We start from the raw sequence: 12,734 nt of genomic DNA, 5'->3' as shown, positions 1-12,734 counted from the left end.
CAGAGGCAGGCTGACTTCTGAGTTTGAGTCCAGCCTGATCTACAGAGTTCCTGGACAGCTAGGATTATACAGAGAAACCCTGTCTCAAAACCGTATGTTTTTGATGCTCCTGCTGTCTCTAAATGCTGCGCGTGGCCTGGGACTAGAGTGTATATAGGCTGGAGATGCTGAAGTGTGTGTGGGAAGTCCTCCTTCCACCTATGTGACTCCAGGGGACCCTTTACTACTTCTGGGTAAGGCTTTCTGGGTGCCAGTTGGGGGAGGGGCACCCATACCCTGTAATTATCCCTCATCTATGCTCTGTAAGAAAGCCCAGTAAACTCACTGGTTACCCAGAGTAAACTTTTGTGGAATTGTGCCTTGATTTGTCATCGAGACCTTGGGGGGAGGGCTAAACCCCAGGAGAGGAATTTTAGCAACACTTGTGTGGGTGTGGGTGTCTGCATCTGGGTATGTCCTTGTGAGTGTAGGCACCTGTGGAGGCCAGAGGGTGTGCTGGGTGCCCTGGAGCTTGAGTTACAGAGTTGAGAAGCTTGCCTCATAAGGGGAATGAATGGAGCGTGGGTTCCCAGGAAGAGCAGTGAGTGAGTGCTCTCAACCTCTCTTGGCTCTACCACCAGATTGCTGAGATTACAAGTGTGCGTCACAGCGCCCAGCCAGGATACCCAACTTTCCAACTCTTCGTTCTGTGCTTGTTCCTGGCTGAGCTTTGCACCCCTTGGTGGAAGAATGACGGAGCCAGGTGTGGCCCTATGGGTGTGGTGTGGGGCATGGTGAGGACTCTCAGCCAGCTGAGGCTTCTAGAAACCCCTGAGCTGGTCTGCACCCCATCCCCAGATCTCGGCAACCGCAAAGCCAGCCTTGGTCTAAGGAAAGAGTAATGGGCTGAAGTCCACAAGGAACCCTGGCTCCTTGGCTTGGGCTCTGTCATTCTCCACTTGTGTGGCCTCAGGCAACTCCTAGGTTCTCTGTGGTTCTTTCATTTCTCACCCAGTTAGAGGGACAGATACCCTGAGCGGTTAAGAGAAGTTAAGGGGCTGGAGATTTAGCTGAGTCAATGGGGTACTTGCCTAGCTCCTGACGTCCTGGTTTGATCCTGGCACCACATAGAGGGGCTGTAAACCCAGAACTGCAGACGAAAAAGCAGGTAGACCAGAAGTTGAAGGTTATCATCGGAACCTGGGAAACATGAGACCCTGTCTCAAAAGAAAACGGTTTTAAAATATATAAATACTTAATAATGGAGTTCTATAAACAGTCCCTCCCAGTGAAATGGCTGATGGTGGAGGGGAAGCTTGTTTCCCACAGGGTAGTGGGGGTGGGGTGGAGGCCTTCCCTTTGTACTCTTCAGCTTCTTCCTGAACTCTGGGAAGATGATTAGGGAAGAAAAAGCTGTGGAAACCTCCAATCAGCTCAAAAGCCGTTTGGATGGTCCTTCTAGGACAGCCCTTCTGCGTGGACAAATGGTCCTCCCTTCCTGCATCGTTCATCTGGAATTCAGGTGACTCTCTGGGGAAGCCAAGGATTGCAGCTGTAGGAGCTGTGAGCATCTGCAGCCTCACAGGGTGACAGAAGAGTGAGGTGTCCAGTGAAGACCCTGGACCTCGGGTGTAGCCTGTGAGGCGAGCAGTGCTGCCAAGGTGACTGGATCTCTTCAGCTGTTTTTCTTAAGCTAGTTAAGACAGACAGTTTTTCCAGGATCCTCCTCCACTCTCTGTCTACCTCTCTTTCTTCCCTTGTCTACCTTGTCTGCCTGTCTTTCTTTCCTTGTAAACCTAGCTTCCCCTGAAGAAAATTAAGGGTTCAACCTTCCCCTTACTTGCTCACCTAAGCACCTTGCTACAGGCTTTGCTATCCAAAGCTACCATCCTTCACAGTCTTGGCTGCTCCATGAAGCCTTCCTGGATTACACTGGGGACCATGAGGTCCTCTGAACTTCTAGGACCCGACCCTCTCTATGGTGACACGTCCTGCTGCTGTGACTGGGGGCACAGGAGGACACGGTGATTATCCAAGTAGCCAGTGGCATCAGGCACTCTCATGACGCTTTTCTCTAGGCATTGCTGCCCGAACAGGTCAGACCTCTCTGAGCCCAGTTTCTCGTATGTAAGTGGCTGGGTTGTGAAAGCATTTGGGAAGTGTGGGCTTGGCGTGATGGCCCTCAGGCCCACATCTTACTCATTCCAGTGTGTGTAAACGTAACACAAAAGACAGTGAGGCCTGACACACGCTGGCCTCCACCAGCCATGGGGATCGACCCATAGCAGTGACACCCCAAAGAGGGCTACGTGGTGTGCCCAAATGAGGGCTGTTGGTGTGTCAGAACTAACAAGAAAAATATGGGCACCTAGGACACACCTTCCTCTTTTTTCTTCTTTCTTTCCTTCCTTCCTCCTTTCTTCCTTCCCTTCTTGTGTTTTTTTTTTTTTTTTTTTTTGGTTTTTTGTTGTTGTTGTTGTTGCTTTGTTTTGTTTTGTTTGCACAGTGTTGTACAGCCCTTGCTGTCCTGGATCTCACTCTGTAGACCAGACTGTCCTCGAACTCCGAGATCTGCCTGCCTCTGCCTCCTGAGCGTTGGGATTAAAGATGTGTGCCACCACACTCAGCTCTCTGTGTGCTTTGTTTTTATTTTTGTCTTTGTTTTTGTTTTCCGACCCAGGGTTTCTCTGTGTAGCCTTGGCTGTCTTGAACTTGATTTGTAGTCCAGGCTGGCTTTGAACTCACAGCGATCTGCCTGCCTCTGCCTCCCTGAAAGCTGGGATTACAGGCGTGTATCACAGCACACCTGTGTGTTTCTTGGCTGACCAAAAACTCCCCTCCTTGCCATCTGCTGGTGAACCGCCATGATAAAGCACAAGACCCATGTGAGCTTTAGGCCTTGTGGCCCAGTGTCAACACTTTCTCCCACCATGAGCCGGAAAATGTGTTGAGGTCTAGATTCCGGGGTTGTTGCTAAGCTGGGAAAGATCTAGAACCCCTTGACCTTTCTCTGCTAGAATCAGAATCCACTAGCATCTTATTGGAAGACGTCACATTAGAAGTCACGTTGTCAACCCAAATTCTGAGTTGGAAATACAGACTACCTAACCAGGGAGTTCTGGCCAAAGCATGGATTTTCACATGGCCACAGCAGGATCGCAACCTGGAGCCAATAATTCAATCTATCGTGTGAGGTGGGTTTAATTGTAACCCAGCACAGGGGCTTGGTGCAGGCAAAGCGGAAAGCATGCCGAAAACTAACAACACACAGAAAGATGCATTGCCTGTAGCAGGTTCACAGAGCACAGGAGTTACATCTGAAGCAATGCCATCCTCAAACGGAAGAACCTGAGGAGAGGGTGAGCCCCTAAGGAGCTCATTCCTACGCATGCTCTGTTTGAGGTCGTAACTGAAGGAGAAAAGATAGCAGATGCATTTTGGAAAATGTTTAACCCAAGATCATAGGTAGAAGAGAGATGAGTTTATTACAAACTTCAGTGGGCACCCTTAAGAATGAGAGAGGGCAATGGCCAGAGACCATTGTGCCAAATTGCATGTTTAAGCAGGTTCCACAACTGTTTTCTAAACTCTATGGGACACACAGTTTCCTGAGAGAAGGGGTTTCCTGTCCAGGTGATTGACAGGACCATTTGGATTAACTTTAAAAGGTGGAGGGGACAGCTGTCTGTTTTTATCAGAAAGCCTGTGGGTAGACAGTAATCTTACGGTTTTTACAGGCTGTTTAGAATGCTGTGTCTCCATCCAGAGTTAGACACCACTCAGGTTCCACTTTTTTTTTTTTTAATTACCTTTTATTTAGGTGGGAGCATGTGTGTGTATCACGGCACACATGTGAGGTCAGGGGACAACATACAAGAGTCAGTTGTCTTCAGCCACTGTGAGGATAGCAAGTACCTGTTCTAGTTTGCGTTCTGATGCAATGATTAACACCGTGACCAAAGGCAACTTGGGGGAGGAATAGTTTATTTGGCTTACACTTCCATGTCACAGTCCATTACTGAGAGAAGTCAGGGCAGGCACTGAAGCAGAGACTAACAACGGAACTCTGCTCACCAGTTTCCTCCCAGGCTTTCTTACCCAGCCCTGACTGTACCGCCCACAGTGGGCTGGGCCCTCCTACCTCAATTAACAATCCAGAAGATGCCCCAGAGACAAGCCCACGGACCAATCTGATAGAGGCAAGTCTTCATTTGCAGGGCTCCTCCTTTCCAGCTGTGTCAAGTTGACAACCAAGATTAGCCACCACAGCACCCCTACCTGCTGAGCCACCCTGCTGGTCTTTGAGACTCTACAGCTTTTATTCCTGGTTTTACAAAGTGCTATGAGGGATGGGGAGGTGTCCACACTCAACAACCTTCTAGTCTGCTGATATCTGACTAGCTACCTAGCACTAACCCTCCCCCCCCCCATCAAATTGCATTCCAGAGAATTTATGTAAACGAAGGCACTGGTCAGAGAGCTTATCTCAGAAGCCTTCACCCAGTAGCTTAATTTGTCTGTCCTTTTTGATGGACAAAAATTATATGCTTGAAACCTTTGGCACGTTTGTAGACCAGACTTAATTATTTTTTGTGATTTGCTTGACTATGAACCATCCATGCCAATTTCATTTTATTTATTTTTGTGAGTTTGGGGTCCTAGACTGAATGAAAAATGGAAAGCAGAGGAGCGTGAGCTAAGCACCGGCATCTGCCTCTGTGCTTCCGGACACATGGAGACCTCCTGTCCCACACTTCCATGAGGACCTATAGTCCAGCAGCAAGCCCACACAGACCCAACCTGCCATAAGCTGCTCTTGTTAGTATTTTGTCAAGAAACAAGGAAGGTGACTTAACATTTCTCACTGCATTCCTTGGCCCCAAGTCTAAATCTTGCCTGTAGCCTGGAACTGGGGTTCTTGATAGCAGTTCACCCTCTTCTCAGGCAGCCGTGATGATCTTGGCCGTTTAGCCTCCCCCTGTATCTGCCCTGGTGTCTTGGCCCCTCTTCTTTAGCTCTCCCCAAGACGATGGCCGCCTCCTTGCTTTGACACTCAGCCTCCTCCACCGTTCCCTTTCCTTCTTGACTGATGCACACAGCCGCCCTCTCCCCTGACCCAGCCTTCCCAGCCTCGCCTGCCACAGAACTCCCTCTGTGGGAGCCTGCTACCCACTGGTGACAGCCCACCGCCATTCACCGCCCACCACCGTGCGCAGCTCTCCACGGCTGGCAGCTAGCTCACCAGCTGCTCTTTACCATCCCCACCCACCAACAGGCCTGTGGAGTGCACATCCCAGCCAGAGTGCTCACAGCCACCCGGGGCTTCCTGGAGACATCTCCTACCCTGAAGGAGTATGTGGCTGATTCATCTCTTCCCTGTCCCACCTCCCGCCCAACTTTAGGACAGGAAAACCAGCTCAGACGGGGGCCTGGTTCTGCCAGGTCTTCTGAGGGTTGGCAGGTTCCAAGCCGTGGGAAGACATTCAGAGTGGGCCGCTTCTGGGGACGTCGAGCACCTACGAGTCCCCAGTTAGCTCCCTGGCTGCTGTGGATCATGCAAGCCCCCACGAATCTGGAGACTCCTTCATATTCCCTGTGACTCTGCTATCCCTAATGGACAAACTGTCTGGAGCACATTGTGTCGGGAGGCCACAGTTGCAGTAAGAAAGGTAGTCCTGAGGCCCAGAGGAGACAGGCCGTGCAAATAGAAAGGTCCTGCCCTTGCTGATGCCACCAACTACCACCAGTTCTCTCCCAGCCTACCCCAGGCATTCCCAACAATCCACCAATGTGTGTAACAGCATCTCCCACCCTACCTGCCTGCTCTCTCATTGCCCCACTCCCCCAAAGCTTCATGTGATGTCATCCTTGCCCTCTTCCTCCTCCTCCCCTCTCCTCCTCCTCAGGGGAACAATAGAGAGAAAAGGAGGCAGAATGAGGGGGCTCATCATGATGCCTGGGACATAGGCCAGTATACATCTGAGGACTGGATGCTGGGAAGTGGGGTCCACAGCAGCAACAAAGGGGCTATCTGCAAAGGACAGGGCATCAGTACCCCCAGGCAAGTGAGCAGACAGAGGCTGGGTGAGGGGAGGTTTAAGTAAGTATCTTGTCAGAAGTTGCACAGCCTGCAGAAGGAGATGAGCAGGATCTAGACTCTTGTGTGGTCTGAATGTGATTGCTTCTCTCTTCCCATTGCTTCTTTCAAAAAGCCAAACCTGAACACACTGAGCTCCCCTGTCTGAGGGGCATTCGTATCTCTTGCCCCATCTCCAAGCTACACCTAGCACAATGTTTTGTGCATTTGGGTGACTGGATGGATTAGTGTTTGTTTGACTGATAGAGACCTGCAGTCTCTGTGGAGCATTATGGGAGATGCTTGACACTCCTGACTCCACCATGCTCTTTCTTCCCTTATGCCAGAAGGACGATAAAATGGACACACAGCAGCCATTTAGACACTTACATCTTACTCAGAAATTACACCATTCTGGTTATAATGTGCAGGGTTTGTGAAATCCCAGGGGCTGACAATTACATGTGCTTCGGCAGGGATGGCTGTCCCTGAGCCAAACCATAGAGCAACCTCTAAGAAGACCTTATTCAGCAGGCAAGTCTTATTCACTGCTACTTTTGCTACTGGGCACTGGAGATAGGCTGTCCCCTCTGCACAGAGGAGTTCAGGGTTCTAGGCTTGAAGGCTTCCACTGAGCCTGCATTAACTGAGGTGAGCCTGTGCTAAAGATGGAAGACAAAAAGAGTCCTTTCGGAGTGCTGCTGAGTGCTGGATCACACTGCACCTATGACCAACTCTTGACACCAGACTTGTCCTGCTAGAGGAGCCAAGCGCTTCACAACCTAATTCACTACAGGGTGACAGCGATCAAGTCGGTGTGGCTTTGGTGCAAGAAAAGTCAAACAACTCAAAAACCAGCATCCAGAGACTGGGATAACAGAAGGTTAATTCAATGCACATCTTTCAGAGGTGATGGAATGTTCTCAAATTAAATAGTGCAATTTCAACTACACTAGAGGTGTTAAGGGTATACTTAAGGGGGGGGGGGTACATTTTTAAGGTGTAAGAATTATATCTCAAAAGGCTTTAAAAATGAATCCAAGCTCTGCCGTTGGTTGAAGCCAGCCCGACAACTTTGTTCATTGCTCTAGCGACAGTATCTCAGTGTTTGTGTATGTGTGTGTGTGTTGGGGGGGGACAGTGAGACTAGGCAACCCAGGGTACTTGGTTGAGCCCTAGAGGGAGTCAAGTTTCCTCCAGTCGCAGAGCGTCCAACTCTAGTACAGTCACGTGCGCTTGGGTTTGTTAAAGAGACAGACGGAGACGGTCTCAGTCAGGGTTACTATTGCTGTGATGAAGTGCCATGACCAGAAGCAAGTTGGGAGGAGAGGGTCTATTTCACTCAGTTCCATCGAACAGTTCATCATCAAAAGCAGTGTGGGCAGGAACGCATGCAGAGCAAGAACCTGGAGGCAGGAGCTGATGCAGACGCCATGGAGGCTGCTGATTATTGACTTGCTCCCCATGGCTTGCACAGCCTGCTTGCTTATAGAACCCAGGACTATCAGCCCAGAGATGGCCCCACCCACAATGGGCTAGGCCCTGCCACCTCAATCACTAGATAAGAAAATGTTCTACAAGCTAGGCTACAGCTCAGTCCTAGGCATTTTCTCAATTATGCTCCCCTGTTCTCAGATGAGTTGAGCCTGGTCGGGTTGACATAAAACTAGCAAAGAGACCTTAGATTCCGCTGCCTCAGCATCTGCATGGGAAGCTGTGCTGTGTGGGCATCTGTCAGTCCTTGCCTGATCAGGTAGAGCATGGAGAAGAGGCCCACACTCTCACTTGCCCACACTCAAGCCGTCAGCTGAGGAGCAACACTGCTGAGCCATATTGTTGATGGGCAGTTGCTCAGAGCTAAGCAGCAGGTTCTGTGGGAGGACAAGGCCCAATCCTTCTCTCTAAACCCCCTGCCATGACCCATATCACATTAGGCAGAGTGTCCTAGGCCTAGAGCTACCTCCGAATCAGTCTTCCACTCTGAGAGCCTGTGGGAGGTTCTTCCCACTACATGACCTAACCATGCCGCGAGAAGAGGGCCTGGGCGAAGACTCTCAGATGGGCAGATCTTCCCTGTAAGAATGCGTGCAGGCCTGGATGGGTTTGAGGAACTCAGCGGACCTCATCCTGGTACTCTGGGGCCTGGAACTTCAGCCCTCCCAGGTCATGGCCAGCTGCCACAGCTTTGCCTCTCAGCTTTGAGAAAAGGACGTACAGCTGATGTGGTGGTCTGTTTCGGTCAGCCCAGCACTCAGTCAGCAAGGCAGGAGGTTTGTGAATCCAAGGCCATTCTGGTTTACATGCTGAGCCCCTGTCTTAAAACACAGGGTGAGAGGTTCTGCCTCTCACCTGCAGAGGCTCTCTCATCAGGCATCCAGCTCCCCTCTCTGCCGCTTGTTTGGAAATCAGCAGCCTCCGGACTGGACTTCCATCCTAGTGTCTTTTAAGCCTAGATCCCCAAGGGCCATGACCGCCCTGGAATGGAAAGAGCCTTCCCTTGCTCGGGGGCTGCACCTTGGTGTAGACTGAACCCTGTGCTGTGGTTCCACCAGCCCTCCTCACTGGCCTTGGAGCTGGAAGGCAGAGATTGGGGGTGGGGGTGGGAGTCTGTGGATCACGTGTGAGGAACCCCAGCTCCAGAGGGGCCAGCCAGAGTACACTCCTCAGGCCGGGAGGGGCCTTTGCAATGCCAAAATTCCAGGCCTTGGATTTTATCTCCGTGCTTAGCACAGCCAGGTCATGTAGGGCACAGTGACAAAGACTGCGCCTGCCACAAATGTTACCCAGGTTTGAGTAAAGACTTAATGAAGTGTCAGGCTTTAGAATGGGGCCGGCAGGTCCCAGCTATAGGCATTAGCTGAGCTGGCCTCAGTTTACCCATCTGAAGACCAACATCTGCCCATCCCAGAGGATTCCTGTGAAAGCAGATGGCCAACAAGAAGGCATGAATGTGTCTCCCATCTGTATGTGTGTCTGTCTGTCTGATTAAGTCTATGTCTGTGTGTTTATGTTTATATGTGTGCTTGCCTCTGTATGTATATATCTATGTCTTTAGGTTTCTCTCTAGGTCTGTCTCTTTCTGTCTGCCTGCCTCTCTCTCTCTCTCTCTCTCTCTCTCTCTCTCTCTCTCTCTCTCTCTCTCTCCTCTCTCTGTGAGTATGTATCTGTCTGTTTGTCTGATGGTTTATTGGGGTAATGTTCATTGCCAAGCTGATTGGACTCACATTGTAGTTTCTAGCATATGGTTATGTATTAAATATCAAAGCTGGATTTGATATCAAAGGGATATCAAATATCCCTTCTGGAAAGGGACACTGGCCTTCAATAGCTGTCTCTGCCACCTCTCGCCATGGCATCTTTTCTGCAGCTGGCACAATAAGATATTCAGGCCTTGGGGTGGGAGGGGTGGTGTCATCCTGGCTCAGAAGACTCTCTAGGGCATCTGCCCAGCCTGATCCTGCCCCCAGGAGCTCCATACCACTATGGTCTGAGTGAGTGGATACTCAAGAGCCCGGGAGATGCAGGACAGGATCAGAGTTACAGCCTCAGGACTGCCCAGGGCTTGGGTAACTGGGAGATAAATTAGGACACAGAGCAGACAACTCAGTTCCCTGATGTGAACTTGCAAATGAGAATAGCATGGCTGAGATGCTCCTTACAACTTGCTAACAAGTCATACTTTCACGTAGTGTTCTTAAATCACCCGTCAAGAGTGGGGAGAAGCTATCAGAGACTAAACAACCAAACTTTAGGTAAAGACAAATATAATCCTGACTGTGGGAAGTGCCCAAGTGTGGACACAGGATGGCTCTCCAAAGAAAAGCTATCAGGTGGCACAGTTCCAAATCACTGCCACTAGGGGGCAGAGGCTCTGCAAATATCCTACTGTTGTCCTGGTCTTGAACCAACCAATTAGCAAACCTTTCTTCTTGGTGGAAGTGTAACGGGGCACTTTCTCCCACTTGTCACCTCCTCACTCTGGCAGTAATTCTCCTTACTATGAGATAACCATAAAGGAGAAACTGGAGAAGCCGTATTTTTTTTTAACTCTTTATAGGCAGTTGCTCTTTGGGGGCATTTCTCAAGATCCCTCGTTCCTATAGTGTCTGTTGTCCCCATTTGACACACGGAGAAACTGAGGCTTAGAGAGGGTACAAATTAGCCACACAGACAGTCAGAGACTGGGCTTGAAGTGAAACCTGCAAGGTGTCTCCCTTACCCAGAGTCTCCCCAGCTTCAGAGAAAAGGGGTTTACAATTCGCTAGCCCAAGGGTAGTGGTCCAGGTTTTGGATATCAATTACAGGCACAACAGGGATTTGGCCCTCTGCTGGAGACTCCAGTCTCTGGAGAATGACTTGTTCCATCTGAGAGAAGAGCTCCTGGTGCTGCTGGGCATCTGGGTAGCTATGAAGCAGTTGCTCCACTATGGCCCATAGTGCTCCACCATGGGATCCACCAGGGCTGCTTCGGATTCTTTCCCACCTCGACAACCTGTGGAGATGGAGCCAAACCAGATGGGTTGATGCCCCATTCAGTGGCTATGCTGACAAAGCATCCCTATGAAGCTGAGTGGAGCTAGACAGTCAGATCATGTCTACTCCAAAACAGTGGGGCAGAGCCAATGGCTCTCTGCCCCGTGCCGTCCACCTCCTGCATTCTCAACAGAAGTCTGGGCACAGGAAATGCCAGTTGATGGCTGAGGACACGTTGGGAACATGATGCCATGGGAGCAGAAGATGCCTGAGCAGAATCAGCAGAAAGAAGGATGTGGGAATGTCCTGTTTGAGAGAGCAGGTTCAGCAGGTGCTGTCTCTGCTGCAAGGAGACAGAAGGAAACACGTGACCTTGGCTCAGCACTCGAGGCCAGCTTGCCACCATGAGACTCTTACACAAGGCTGTAGCACTCCATCCGACCCTCTCTGCCTGCCAGTGCCATTCTGCTGTTGAGCTGTACTTGAGATCACCTGTGATACCTTATCACCTCCAGGAAGGAGCTGGGCTTCCAGAGTCCCTTTCCCCACCTCAGAACCTTCAGTGTAGCATAAACATGGTGGTATGAAATCAGATGGGGGTCCAAGCCCCAGCCCACCACTGCCAGCCTGATTGGCTGACCTTTGGCAAGGTCCTTATCTTCTCTGTGCCTCAGAGCTTGTGAGGAGATTTGAGAAAGCCTAACTTGCATAGAGTAAATGTTATACGTGTTCTAGTTTTGTCTCTGTTGTTGTGATAAAACAATATGGCCAAAAACAAAAACAGAAACAGGTTACAGCCCATCATGTGACAAAGTTGAGGCAAGAGGAACTTAAAACAGTCACAGCATATCAGTCAAGAGCAGAGAATCAGACACAGGCATGGCTCCTTCTTTGCCTACTCACTTGAATTCAGCTAGCTTTCTCCACTCTTATAGTTCAGAACTTCCTGCCTAGGGAATGATGCCCCCCACAGTGGGCTGGGTCTTCTCAATCAATGAAAGCAATCAAGACAATCCCCCCATAGAGATGTCTACAAGTCAACCTGATCTAGACAGGTCATCGACTGAAGCTCTCTTACAGAATGAATTCTGGGTTCTGTCAGGTTGACAGTGACAGCTAACCATCACAGTAACAATTCTTATTTTTGATGATGTTGCAATAATGGTATAGGATCTGGGGAGATAGCTCAGTGATCAAGAGCACTAGCTGCTCTTCTAAAGGACCCGAGGTTCAATTTCCAGCATCCACATGGCAACTCAGAACTGTCTAACTCCAGCTCTGGGGGATCCATTGCACCAGGCATGCACCTGGTGCATGTATCTGTATATGCAGGCAAAATACCCAAACACACAGAATAAAAATAAATCTTAAAAAAGAAATAATGATATAAATATGTATTTTATGTACATTTATTTGTATAGCTATGTATGTATGTATGTATGCAGGGTGTGTGTGTGTGTGTGTGTGTGTGTTTGGTTACCCTTCCCCTTTCCATATATCTTTTACCTCCTTGCTGCATAGAAAGAGAAATTAAGAGCCCAAGACCCTGCCAGAGGTTGCAAGATATTGCCACCAGGCAGCCTAACCCAGGCGCCTGGGTCCTTTCCCTCTATAGTTATCATGGTAGCATCAGCATTTATGTATCCACTCAGAGCTGAGCAGCTGGGTGCTCAGACAGACACACTCCCTGTTCCATAGCTGGGATGAGAGAGGAAATTGGTCAGTGGAAGACAGACCCCTTAAGGGCTAGGGTTGCCCTGAGATGGCTCAGTGCTTGCCTGTGGGTGAGCTGTGTGGAGGGGCAGTAGAGGCCTCAGCATTGCAGGGTCTGAGGTCCTCTCTAAAGGACAGGAATGAGCAAGAAGTGGCATAAGAAGGGCGTTCCAGCAACGGGAAGAGCAAGACAAAGGCCCAGCTCATGGGAGCCTCCGCGGAATCTGGGAGGGAAGATCAGTGAGGGGTGGGCAGCTTGAACTGGAGAAGCTGGTGGCTGGAGCTGAGGGCATCAGCGGCAGCAGAAAGGGACAGGACTGCTAGAAACAGAGAGATGGGATGAAAGGTGCTAAGGGAGAAGCCATCAAGCTAACAAGCCAGCTGAAAAACCACAGAGATCCAGGGCAGGCCCCAAGAAGCAGGCAGAGGAACTAAGGGAGATATCACAAAATGTGCCATGGGTCTACCCTGTGGCTTAAGAAAATAATATATA

The sequence above is a fragment of the Meriones unguiculatus genome, chromosome 7 (genome assembly GCF_030254825.1).
Source record: "Meriones unguiculatus strain TT.TT164.6M chromosome 7, Bangor_MerUng_6.1, whole genome shotgun sequence".
NCBI classification, from domain to species: domain Eukaryota; kingdom Metazoa; phylum Chordata; class Mammalia; order Rodentia; family Muridae; genus Meriones; species Meriones unguiculatus.
The sequence above is the reverse complement of the archived record's forward strand: the minus strand, read 5'-3'. Positions refer to the sequence as shown.